Source organism: Rhinatrema bivittatum, chromosome 17 (assembly GCF_901001135.1).
Source record: "Rhinatrema bivittatum chromosome 17, aRhiBiv1.1, whole genome shotgun sequence".
NCBI classification, from domain to species: domain Eukaryota; kingdom Metazoa; phylum Chordata; class Amphibia; order Gymnophiona; family Rhinatrematidae; genus Rhinatrema; species Rhinatrema bivittatum.
Window position 1 is genome coordinate 42,901,876 of NC_042631.1, and position 12,353 is coordinate 42,914,228.

Below are 12,353 nucleotides of genomic sequence, written 5' to 3' on the forward strand. Positions count from 1 at the left end.
ATAGACAGTGCTACTCTTTACATAATTGACAAAAAATTCTCTGTACTTTATATTCTATGTTCTAGTGCAAGGACATTAGGGCCTTCCACAGACATTTTTTTGTGTTGCTTTATTTTTGTTTCTTTTTTAAAATTTTTCTTTGGTGTATTTGTTGTTTCTATTCATTTATTCAAAACAAAAATAGAAAGCAAACAATAAACACAATGTAAAAACAAAGAAAATAAAGGGGAAACAAAACAAAAAAAAAATTGTCAGGTTTTGTTGGAGGGGAAAAAACCCTCCTGGGAATTCCCTCTGGATCCTGATTTTGTCCTGGGGCAGGATTGATCCCTGGACACCCCTGCCCCACCCCAAGTATGCTCTGAAATAGCACCGGCAGACTGAGATTCAATTGTAAAGGTTGTCATGAGCCCTTGGTATTGTGGTGTAGTTGACGCAGCCTTGTAGGCAAACCTATAAGGTCTATGCTGGCAGCTGGCAAATTCTCCCTGTAACAGGGCAGACTGGAGCTTTACCTATACCAGCCACCTCTCCCACAGGTTGAGCTCTTGGACTCTGGTGGCCAGCAGGTCTTAGGAGGGTCCCTAGGGCGGAAACAAGAGTAAGAGTCCAATAGCACACCAGGGTAAGGACAGGCAGCGGGCAGACGGAGCCAGAGACAGGCCAAGGTTGGAGCCGGCTGTAAACAGATGAGATCAGATCCAGGTGGCAGGCAAAACATGGTCAGGTCCAGGAAGAAGGTCAAGCTCCAGAAAGTGAAGCGAGGATGAAAACGCACTGAAGAAACTGGAGGAGATGAACAAGACAAAGCTGGATGAAACATGCTAGATGAAGGAAGCAAGAGAAGACAAGGAGAGCAGATCAAGGCAAGGACAAGGCTGGAAGAGGTAAGGCAAGGCAGGAGAACACAATCTGAAGATGCAGGAACTTGAGAACGCTGGCAAATATGCACTGCAAAGCAGGAAACCAATTGCTGAAGCGAGGACTCCTGCAGGGCCTGGGCTTCAAGAAGCTGACGACATCTGGAGGTGTCACTGGCACACGCATGCCTATGGGGAGGACAATTGCAGTGGCACAGCAGTGTGGGATGCTGGGTCCAGTGATGTTCCTGCCATGCTGAGATCGGGCTGCATTGGGGCTGTGTGGGAAGCTGATTCCGGAGGCTTCCAGCTGCACTGAGACTGACTGGTGTCCGGGATGAGTGCCGTGGCTTGCTGACCTACCCGCAGGCCATGAATCTTAACAGCTCTATATTTATTTATTTATTTATTTTATTTAACAGATTTTCTATACCGACATTAAAATACACATCATATCGGTTTACATTATAACAGCAGGTAGAAAATACATAGAACGGGGAGGTGGGCGTGGATAAACAGCAAAAACAAGAGCAATGGCTCTAGCCTCAGTTTGCTGGCACCATTTCCAAGCATGCAGTCAGTGGAGTAGGAGATGTTAGGGATCACTCCTGACCCTTAAAGAAAAAAATATACGAGGCAGATTGAGGCCCAGGAGACTTTTCCTCTTTTTTTTGCCATCAGAAGTGTAATTTTAAAATGAATGAAAATTAACTAAAATTGTTTTTTTTATTTTGTTTAAAATCCTGACACAAATGGATATCCCTAAATTATACCTAGGGCTTCCAAGTTTAGGTTTTAACTGATAAACCCCGATAAAATACACCGATGCAAAAAAATTAATAAAATAGGTATTTATTAGATAAACACCAGAAAAACTTCACATCCCTAGATTCTCTGCTTTGTTGTTGTGCCTTTTCCCCACTAACAACTCCTCAGCTGTACAAATGTATTTGATTCAATCAGAAGAGATACCCAACAATAGTTCCTGCACTGCAAAAACACCAAACCACCTATTTTGGTATCCTCAAAGAACCCCTAATTAGTTGAAAAATAAACACTTACATTTACAATTTATAAAACCCTAAAATCAGAAGCCCTAATTATTCCCTATGTCAGCGAGATGCACTGTATCTCATCCGCTTTGAGATAATCCATGGCACACCTAGGCAGTTAACGAAGGCTTGGGAATCAAAATCTGATTCCAGACTGTGCTGTCCCTAGGAATGGAAATCAGAATGCAGCACATGGCAGTACAGAACCCATCAGAATTTGCAATGTGAGAGATAGAATCAATGGTCTCTATTTTGTGAAATTCAGAAATGTGGTAAAAAGTATGCACAATAACACACATTTCCCTGGCGTAGAACAAAATCTATCCTGAGCTGTCCCAAATATTTTTTCTTTTAGACATGAGAAAAACAGACCACAGGCCGACTATGACCTGCTAATGAGCCTTGCAGAACTGTGGCCATTGTGCACTAATTACTTTACTGTGATATATAAGCTCTGTTGTTCCACTCAGAGGATGAATTATGTTACAGCCACAGGTTGTGTAAGAAATAGTAGACCAGAGAAAACTAACATAAATTCAAAGTGAATGCCTGAGCTTTCAATGGGGTGAGCGCTGCACCATTACACGGTTCTAGATAAGCTGTCCCAATGATGTAAATAACCCATTCCTTACAGACAGAGTTCAGGTGCATGCTTGTTAAACCTTTTGCACATGGAATGAGTGCTATAAGCAGGCATCGAACTGTATTTCTGATAACTGAAGAGTCACCCAGACCTGTGTTCCATTCTTTTCTTCAGAAGAAGGTCCAAGCTGACTTTTAAGGGATAATTTTGTAGCATCGTACAGAAGTTATCCAGAAAATATGCTCATAAGTTACATCAACTTTCAAAATGCATAAATCTGCTTTGATAATGATCCCAGCGAAACCGCACGTACAAAGTTGTATCTGCTTTTAGTTTTGTCAGTGGAATTTGTAAGCACACTTTTTAAAATCAAAAAGTATGTGTGTAATGCCAACTCTACCATTACTCCAGCCATGGAATGCCTATCCCCTATGCACATAAAATATGGGCACACAGTGTGTATGTGCATAATTTTACACACATCTCAATCACACAGTTTTCTAAAGAGCCATTTCTACAAGACAGCAGAAAAAGTCTCTTCCTCCCTAAGGGTTTCTTGCTGTCATTTATTACTCAAGTTTAAGATACTGCAGTTGTACTCAAGAGAGAATTATAGGTGACTTACATAATGAGGGCAGTGTGTCACAGTTTAATGACTTTCTTAATAACTTGACTGTTTATATATTTTTTTCTCAGAATACTATGGCTGTTGTGAGAATAACTATTGTTTCATCCATGATTCTTTCTCTACTTAGTGTATTTTTCCTTTCTGACTATACCTTTCGATGGCTACACTGGCACATGGGCAAAACAGTCGTTATTCATGGTCCCCAGTTTTAAAGACATCTTAACAATCTGGCCTGTCTTGCATAGAAAGTACATTAGGAACCCTTCTCCTAATTATGTTTTACAGCTAAATTTATATATTAAAATTTGTAACCTATCATTAAAATCATTCATTGTACCTGAAGACTGGAGGGTGACTAATGTAACCCCAATATTTAAAAAGGGCTCCAGGGCGATCCGGGAAACTACAGACCAGAGAGCCTGATTTCAGTGCCAGAAAAATAGTGGAAAGTGTTCTAAAGTCAGCATGGATTTACCCAAGCCAAGTCTTGCTTCACAAATCTGCTTCATGTTTTTAAAGGGATTAATAAACATGTGGATAAAGGTGAACCGGTAGATGTTGTGTACTTGGATTTTCAGAAGGTGTTTGACAAAGTCCCTCATGAGATGCTTCTAAGAAAAGTAAAAAGTCATGGGATAGGTGGCTATGTCCTTTCAGATTTTACAAACTGGATAAAAGACAGGAAACAGAGAGTAGGATTAAATGGACAATTTTCTCAGTGGAAAAGGGTATACAGTGGAGTACCCGTGCTTTTCAATATATTTATAAATGATCTGGAAAGGAATACGATGAGTGAGGTTATCAAATTTGGAGATGATACAAAATTATTCAGAGTAGTAAAATCAAAAGCAGATGGTGATAAATTGCAGGAAGACCTTGCGAGACTGGAATATTGGGCATCCAAATGGCAGATGAAATTTAATGTGGACAAGTGCAAGGTGTTGCATATAGGGAAAAATAACCTTTGCTGTAGTTACACAATGTGGGTTCCATAATAGGAGCTACCACCCAGGAAAAAGATCTAGGCATCATAGTGGATAATACTTTAAAATCGTCAGCTCAGTGTGCTGCAGCAGTCAAAAAAAAAAAACCTGAATGCTAGGAATTATTAGGAAGGGAATGGTGAATAAAACGGAAAATGTCATAATTCCTCTGTATCGCTCCATGGTGACACCGCACCTTGAGTACTGTGTACAATTCTGATCTGCCACATTAAAGGGCTCACTGGAAAAAACAAAAAGTCCTGCTTTCTGTGATCCCTCCTAGTATTGTCTCGATACTATATAGGAGGAACCACAGAAAGCAGAATCATATTAAAAAAAAAAAAAAAGCCGTGAAAAAAAAATTTCTGGGCACCCAGTATATACCCACAATATCCACAGTCCAGGCTGTGTGTATTGTGCGTGCATATTTATTTATTTATTTATTTATTTATTTATTTATTTATTTTGCATTTTTATATACCGACATTCTTGTATCAGATACAAATCATACCGGTTTACATTAAAAACAGAATATGCAGGAAAATAGGTTTCCTAAGTCAAATACATTGAACAAATATATTGTGCCAGTAGCAAGAGAAAACCCAGAATGACAGCCACCTTTCCCGAGCGCCCAATGCCAAGGAGGCGCTAAGGATGCACAATTTCCCCTAGCACCTCCTTTTTACCGTGGCAGCTCATTTTAATATTAAATCATGCGCCTGGGAAAGGTGAATGGCGCTCGTTAGAAGAGTGGGTGCTCAATCATGAGTGCCCATTTTACACGCGCAGATATTGCATAAATAGCATGATAATTACTAGGGAAGTCATGACCATTCTGTTTAAATGTTTTGCATCCGTGTAGTGGAGCCAGACCTAGAGATAATGGTAGTTTTTATTCCTGAGCTGGAGAGGGGCCAGTAGCGTAGGTCTTCCCTCTATGAACCCCTTCTGCCTGCTCTTCCACCTTTCTTTTCCAGAAATTCACATGGATCTGTACTTGGACCGGTGCTTTTCAATATATTTATAAATGATCTGGAAAGGAATACGATGAGCGAGGTTATCAAATTTGCGGACAATACAAAATTATTCAGAGTAGTTAAATCACAAGCAGACTGTGATACATTGCAGGAAGACCTTGTGAGATTGGAAAATTGGGCATCCAAGTGGCAGATGAAATTTAATGTGGACAAGTGCAAGGTGTTGCAAATAGGGAAAAATAACCCTTGCTGTAGTTACACGATGTTAGGTTCCATATTAGGAGCTACCACCCAGTAAAAAGATCTAGGCATCATAGTGGATAATACTTTAAAATCGTCAGCTCAGTGTGCTGCAGCAGTCAAAAAAGTAAACAGAACGTTAGGAATTATTAGGAAGGGAATGGTTAATAGAACGGAAAATGTCATAATGCCTCTATATCTCTCCATGGTGAGACCACACCTTGAATACTGTGTACAATTCTGGTCGCCGCATCTCAAAAAAGATATAGTTGCGATGGAGAAGGGCAACCAAAATGATAAAGGGGATGGAACAGCTCCCCTATGAGGAAAGGCTGAAGAGGTTAGGGCTGTTCAGCTTGGAGAAGAGATGGCTGAGGGGGGATATGATAGAGGTCTTTAAGATCATGAGAGGTCTTGAACGAGTAGATGTGAACCTGTTATTTACACTTTCGAATAATAGAAGGACTAGGGGGCATTCCATGAAGTTAGCAAGTAGCACATTTTAAGACTAATCGGAGAAAATTCTTTTTCACTCAATGCACAATAAAGCTCGGGAATTTGTTGCCAGAGGATGTGGTTAGTGCAGTTAGTGTAGCTGGGTTCAAAAAAGGTTTGGATAAGTTCTTGGAGGAGAAGTCCATTAATGGCTATTAATCAATTTTACTTAGGGAATAGCCACAGTAGCATGGGATCTTCTTAGTGTTTGGGTAATTGCCAGGTTCTTGTGGCCTGGTTTTGGCCTCTGTTGGAAACAGGATGCTGGGCATGATGGACCCTTGGTCTGACACAGCATGGCAATTTCTTATGTTCTTATGTTCTTAATTCGGTAGGGATTCACTCCAAAAGTATATTCAAAGAACCACCTTTTATGTTCTAAGGTTAGCAGCAGTCAGAGTTTACAAAAAGGGGCAGATTTTCAAAGGGGTACGCGCGTAAGATACGTGCTTAACCCCCGAAAAGCTGTCCCTTCCACCCCCTTTGCACGATGAGCCTATATTGCAGAGGCTCGGCGGCGCGCGCAAGCCCAGGGACGAGCGTAAGTCCTGGGGCTTTCCTGGGGGTGTGTGTGGTGGCCGGCGCATCATTGGAGGGCATTCCAGGGGGCATGGCCGCGGCCTCTGGACCAGCCCCAGGACCGGAACATGGTGCGCCGGCAGCTGGCCCAAACGCGCAAGTTCCGCCTGCCTTTGTCTAAAACTAACAAGGTTTTCTTTACATTGGATACTAGAATAGCAGTGCTGCTATGGCATACTAACACTGCTATATAATATACATATCTCTAAGGAGAACAAAGAATTAATAAAATCCAAAAAGACTGCAAAGACTAGGAGTATTTGCTATAGAAAGGTGAAAGTATGATGAGCTGCCTGGGAATCAGACTGAGGAAATGCATTCTGGTTGTCATGTTAAAATGAGCAATATTTTATTTCTAGTGGATACAGAAGAAACTTCGCATAATATGTAACTCCTAGGCTAAAGACCTCTATCATATCCCCCCTCAGCCGTCTCTTCTCCAAGCTGAACAGCCCTAACCTCTTCAGCCTTTCCTCATAGGGGAGCTGTTCCATCCCCTTTATCATTTTGGTTGCCATTCTCTGTACCTTCTCCATCTCAACTATATCTTTTTTGAGATGCGGTGACCAGAATTGTACACAGTATTCCAGGTGAGGTCTCACCATGGAGCATTATAGAGGCATTATGACATTTTCCGTTTTGTTAACCATTCCCTTCCTAATAATTCCTAACATTCTGTTTGCTTTTTTGACTGCTGCAGCACACTGAGCCGACCATTTTAAAGTATTATCCACTATGATCCCTAGATCTTTTTCCTGGGTGGTAGCCCCTAATATGGAACCTAACATCATGTAACTACAGCAAGGGGTTTTCCTTATATGCAACACCTTGCACTTGTCCACATTAAATTTCATCTGCCATTTGGATGCCCAGTCTTCCAGTCTCGCAAGGTCCTCCTACAATGCATCACAATCTGCTTGTGATTTAACTACACTGAATAATTTTGTATCATCTGCAAATGTGATAACCTCACTCGTTGTATTCCTTTCCAGATCATTTATAAATATATTGAAAAGCACCGGTCCAAACACAAATCCCTGAGGCACTTCACTGTTTACCCTTTTCCATTGAGAAAATTGACCATTTAATCCTACTCTGTTTCCTGTGTTTTAATCAGTTTGTAATCCATGAAAGGACATGGCCTCCTATCCCATGACTTTTTAGTTTTCTTAGAAGCCTCTCATGAGAAAATTTGTCAAACGCCTTCTGAAAATCCAAATATACTACTTCTACCAGTTCACCTTTATCCACATGTTTATTAACCCCTTCAAAAAAATGAAGCAGATTTGTGAGGACGACTTCTCTTGGGTAAATCCATGTTGACTTTGTTCCATTAAACCATGTCTTTCTATATGCTCTGTGATTTTGATCTTTATAATAGTTTCCACTATTTTTCCAGGCACTGAAGTCAGGCTCACTGGTCTATAGTTTCCCAGATCGCCTCTGGAACCCTTTTCAAATATTGGTGTTACATTGGCCACCCTCCAGTCTTCAGGTACAATGGATGATTTTAATGATAGGTTACAAATTTTAACTAACAGATCTGAAATTTCATTTATTAGTTCCTTCAGAACCCTAGGATGCATACCATCTAGTCCAGATGATTTGCTACTCTTTAGTTTGTCAATCTGGCCTACTACATCTTCCAGGTTCACAGTGATTTCGTTAAGTTCGTCTGACTCATCACCCTTGAAAACCATCTCTGGAACTGGTATCTCCCCAACATCCTCATTAGTAAACACAGAAGCAAAGAATTCATTTAGTCTTTCTGCAAAAGCCTTATCTTCCCTAAGAGCCCCTTTAACCCCTCTGTCATCTAACAGTCCAATGGACTCCCTCATAGGTTTCTTGCTTCGGATATATTTTATGAGTTTTTGCCTCTACGGCCAACTTCTTTTCAAATTCTCTCTTCACCTGTCTTATCAATGTTTTACACTTAACTTGACAATGCTTATGCTTTTTCCTATTTTCTTCAGATGGATCCTTCTTCCAATTTATGAAGGATGTTTTTTTTGGCTAAAATAGTCTCTTTTACCTCCCCTTTTAACCATGCCAGTAATCGTTTTGCCTTCCTTCCACCTTTCTTAATGTGTGGAATACATCTGGACTGTGCATCTAGGATTATATTTTTAAACAATGTCTATGCCTGCTGAATACTTTTAACCTTTGCAACTGCATCTTTCAGTTTTTCTAATTATTTTCCTCATTTTATCAGTTTCCCTTTTGAAAATTTAGTGTTAGAGCTGTAGATTTATTTATTGTCCCCTTCCAGTTATTAGTTAAAATTTGATTATGTTATGATCACTATTGCCACGTGGCCCCATCACCATTACCTCTCTTACCTGCGTTCCTGCGTTCCATTAAGAATTAAATCTAAAATAGCTCCCTCTCTCATTGGTTCTTGAACCAATTGCTCCATGAAGCAGTCATTTATTACATCCAGGAACTTTGTTTCTAGCAAGTCCTGATGTTACATGTACCCAGTCAATACTGGGTTAACTGAAATCTCCCATTATTATTGCACTGCCAAATTGGTTAGTTTCCCTGATTTCTCTTAGCATTTCATCATCTGTCTGACCATTTTGTCCAGGTGGACGGTAGTATACTCCTATCACTATATTCTTACCCAATACACATTGGATTTCTACCCATACGGATTCTACTGAGCATTTAGTCTCTTGTATGAACTTTATCCTGTTGAACTCTATACCCTCCTGGACATAAAGTGCCACACCCCCACCAAGTTGATCCTCCCTATCATTGCGTTATAATTTGTACCCTGATATAGCACTGTCCCATTGGTTATCCTCCTTCCACCGGGTCTCTGTAATGCCAATTATATCAATCTCATCATTTACTGCTATACATTCTAATTCTCCCATCTTAGACTTCTGGCATTGGCATACAGATATTTCAGAGTGTGTTTTTTGTTTGTATTAACAACCTGCTTTTCAGTTGTTAGGGAGACATAGCCTAGTGGTTAGAGCAGTGGGCTCCTTGTGACCTTGGGCAAGTCACTTTACCCTCCATTGCCTCAGGTACAAATTTAGACTGTAAGCCCTCTGGGGATAGGGAAATACCTACAGTACCTGAATGTAAAGCAATGTGATATCTCAGATCAAATGTTGGTATATTAAAAAAAATTGGAAATCATTAGCTTCAGTGATTTTTTACATATAGGCATATGGACTGCGTTTGCTTTTAGTGGAACCTCTCTGTTGGGATGCCCTAACTTTCCTGTTCATTAGTATCTTTCAAGGATACATTCCTCCAAACCATGCACTGCTGAGTGACTGTCAGCTTTCCCCCTTGTTCTAGTTTAAAAGCTGCTCTATCTCCTTTTTAGAAGTTAGTGCCAGCAGCTTGGTTCCACTCTGTTTAAGATGGAGCCCATCCTTTTGAAAAAGTCTACCCCTTCCCCAAATGTTTCCCCAGTTCCTTACAAACTGAATCCCTCTTCCCTGCACCATCGTCTCATCCACGCATTGACATTGAAACTCCGGAGCACTGCCTGCCTCTGGGGACCTACACATGGAACTGGAAGTATTTCATAGAATGCCACCTTGGAGGTTCTGGATTTCAGCTCTCTATCTAAAATCCTAAGTTTGGCTTCCAGAACCTCTCTCCCACATTGTCCTACATCTTTGATGCCTACGTGTACATGACTACCGGCTCCTCCCCAGCACTGTCTATAATCCTATCTAGGTGATGCGTGAGGTCTGCCACCTTCGCACCAGGTAGGCAAGTTACCAGGTGGTCCTCATGTCCACCAGCCTCCCTGCTATCTACATTTCTAATAATTGAATCACCAACTATGATGGCTGGCCTAACCCTTCCCTCCTGGGCAGTAACCCTGGGAGACTTGTCCTCAGTGCGAGAGGACATCACCTGGAGAGCAGGTCCTTGCTACAGGATCACTTCCTGCTACCCCAGGGTGATGTTCTCCAACTGGGAGACTTTTCTGATCCAAGGCAGCACTGAGGCTACCAGACTGGATTTGGGACTTGGCTACAATGTCCCTGAAGGTCTCATAAATGAACCTCTCTGTCTGCCTCAGCTCCTCCAAGTTTGCCACTCTGGTCTCCAGAGATTGGACTTGTTCCCTGAGAGCTAGGAACTCTTTGCACCGAGTGCACACAATCTCTCACCGGCGGGTAAAAAATCATACATGTGACACTGAATGCAAAAGACTGGAAAGCCCCCCTCTTGCTGCTGGACTGCTGTCTTCATCTTAATTTTGTTGAGTTCCTAGTTAAGTTTAGGATACTAAGGGAGTTGGAATTAGAGTACTTTAAATATACAGGTGTATTTGCTAATTAATTTACTAATTAATTTGTAGTTAAATTTAAGATACTAACAGGTCAATACAGTAAAGTGCGGCCACGGTTACCCTGTTTCTAACCCGCCTTTTACTCACAATTTGGCCGCGTTAGCCCAACCCGCGATCCACTATCCCCTGTAACCCATTCTTACCGCCTCTTTAAATCAACAAGTAACCCCTTCTGCCCGTGGAATGTATATGAGATGTAAACGATTGGATTAGCTCTTCCCCCCCATTCAGTAACGCGTGCCTCGACTATCACCTTTTTAACCTGCAGTTTAGCCGCGCGTTTAACCTGCTAACTTACCGCCTACCCTTACCCCTGCATTAGAGGCAGGGGTAAGGGTAGGCGGCAAACTTTCCCCCAGCCCTCGCTCACCTGCCCTGGCTGGGGAGCGAAAAAGGGGCAGCCCAGTCCTCTCTACCCTCCTCCCAAAGCAACGAAAGCGAAAAAGGAGAAAAGCGACATGTGAAGTGTTACTTACTTTCTTGCAGCCCTCCTCCGGAGATGCACCGCGGCTCCCCTGCCTCCCGGGGGCTGCCCCCTGCCTCCCAGGGACAGCCGGCAGTGAAAAGACAGCCGGCGGCGAAAGACAGCACGGGCCCTCTGACACGATCGCTCCAGCTGCGGCCACTTCTCCTGCGTGCATTCAGCCTGTGCGTGCAATTTGGCTGCTCAAGGCGTGACGTCACTACGTTTGGTGTCACGGCATGTGACGTCACGCCTTGAGCGACCAAATTGCACGCACAGGCTGAATGCACGCAGGAGAAGTGGCCGCAGCTGGAGCGATCGTGTCAGAGGGCCCGTGCTGTCTTTTCGCCGCCGGCTGTCTTTTCACCGCCGGCTGTCCCCGGGAGGCAGGGGGCAGCCCCCGGGAGGCAGGGGAGCCGCGGTGCATCTCCGGAGGAGGGCTGCAAGAAAGTAAGTAACATTTCACATGTCGCTTTTCTCCTTTTTCGCTTTCGTTGCTTCGGGAGGAGGGTAGAGAGGACTGACCATCCTGAGTGTAGGAGAACCGCCCACTTCCTGGTACCTGTCATTTCAAATTTATTTGAAATGACAGGTACCAGCGCACCCAGGTTACTGTATAGGCGCTGAATAGCGCTCTATACAGTAAAATGGATTGTGCGGACCTAACCCTTCTCGGACGCTTCTTGGACGCGGCTTGCATTTACAAGCTATTTAAATACAGTATCGAGCGGTAGGTGAGCCGGACTGTGCGTGCGGCAACCGCGGGTGTGCCCGGCACTAACGCAGGTCTTCCTACCGCTCCTTACTGTATCGGCCCGTAAGGAAGTTGAAATTAGAGTACTCTAAATTTACAGGTGAATTTACTAATTAATCAGCTAGTATCCTACAAGGGGATGATTAAACTTTCAATAAAGGCTGGTGCAATAGTATGATTTAGATAGGAGCCTGATTGATTATTAATGAGAAAGTGTCTCCTGCCTAAAAATCAAGGGTTGAGTGGGTGGGAAAGACAGACACTAGAATTAACTACATCTGGCTTGCTTATTAACTCAGACACACACAAACTAAAGAATGTATCCCACTATTTCACCTTTTTCCAAACTTTTTAAGTCCAAAGATTTCTCAAAGCTATAATTACCAATCCTCTTTAACCACCATTAAAT

The 12,353-nt window shown here is 42.4% G+C and overlaps 1 protein-coding gene across 1 annotated transcript in view; it reads left to right on the forward strand.

Annotated features, from left to right (window-relative positions):
• MUC2 (mucin 2, oligomeric mucus/gel-forming) overlaps positions 1–12,353 on the forward strand; it is a 198,292-nt gene that overhangs the window by 135,580 nt on the left and 50,359 nt on the right. The gene's annotated exons all lie outside the window — the stretch shown is intronic.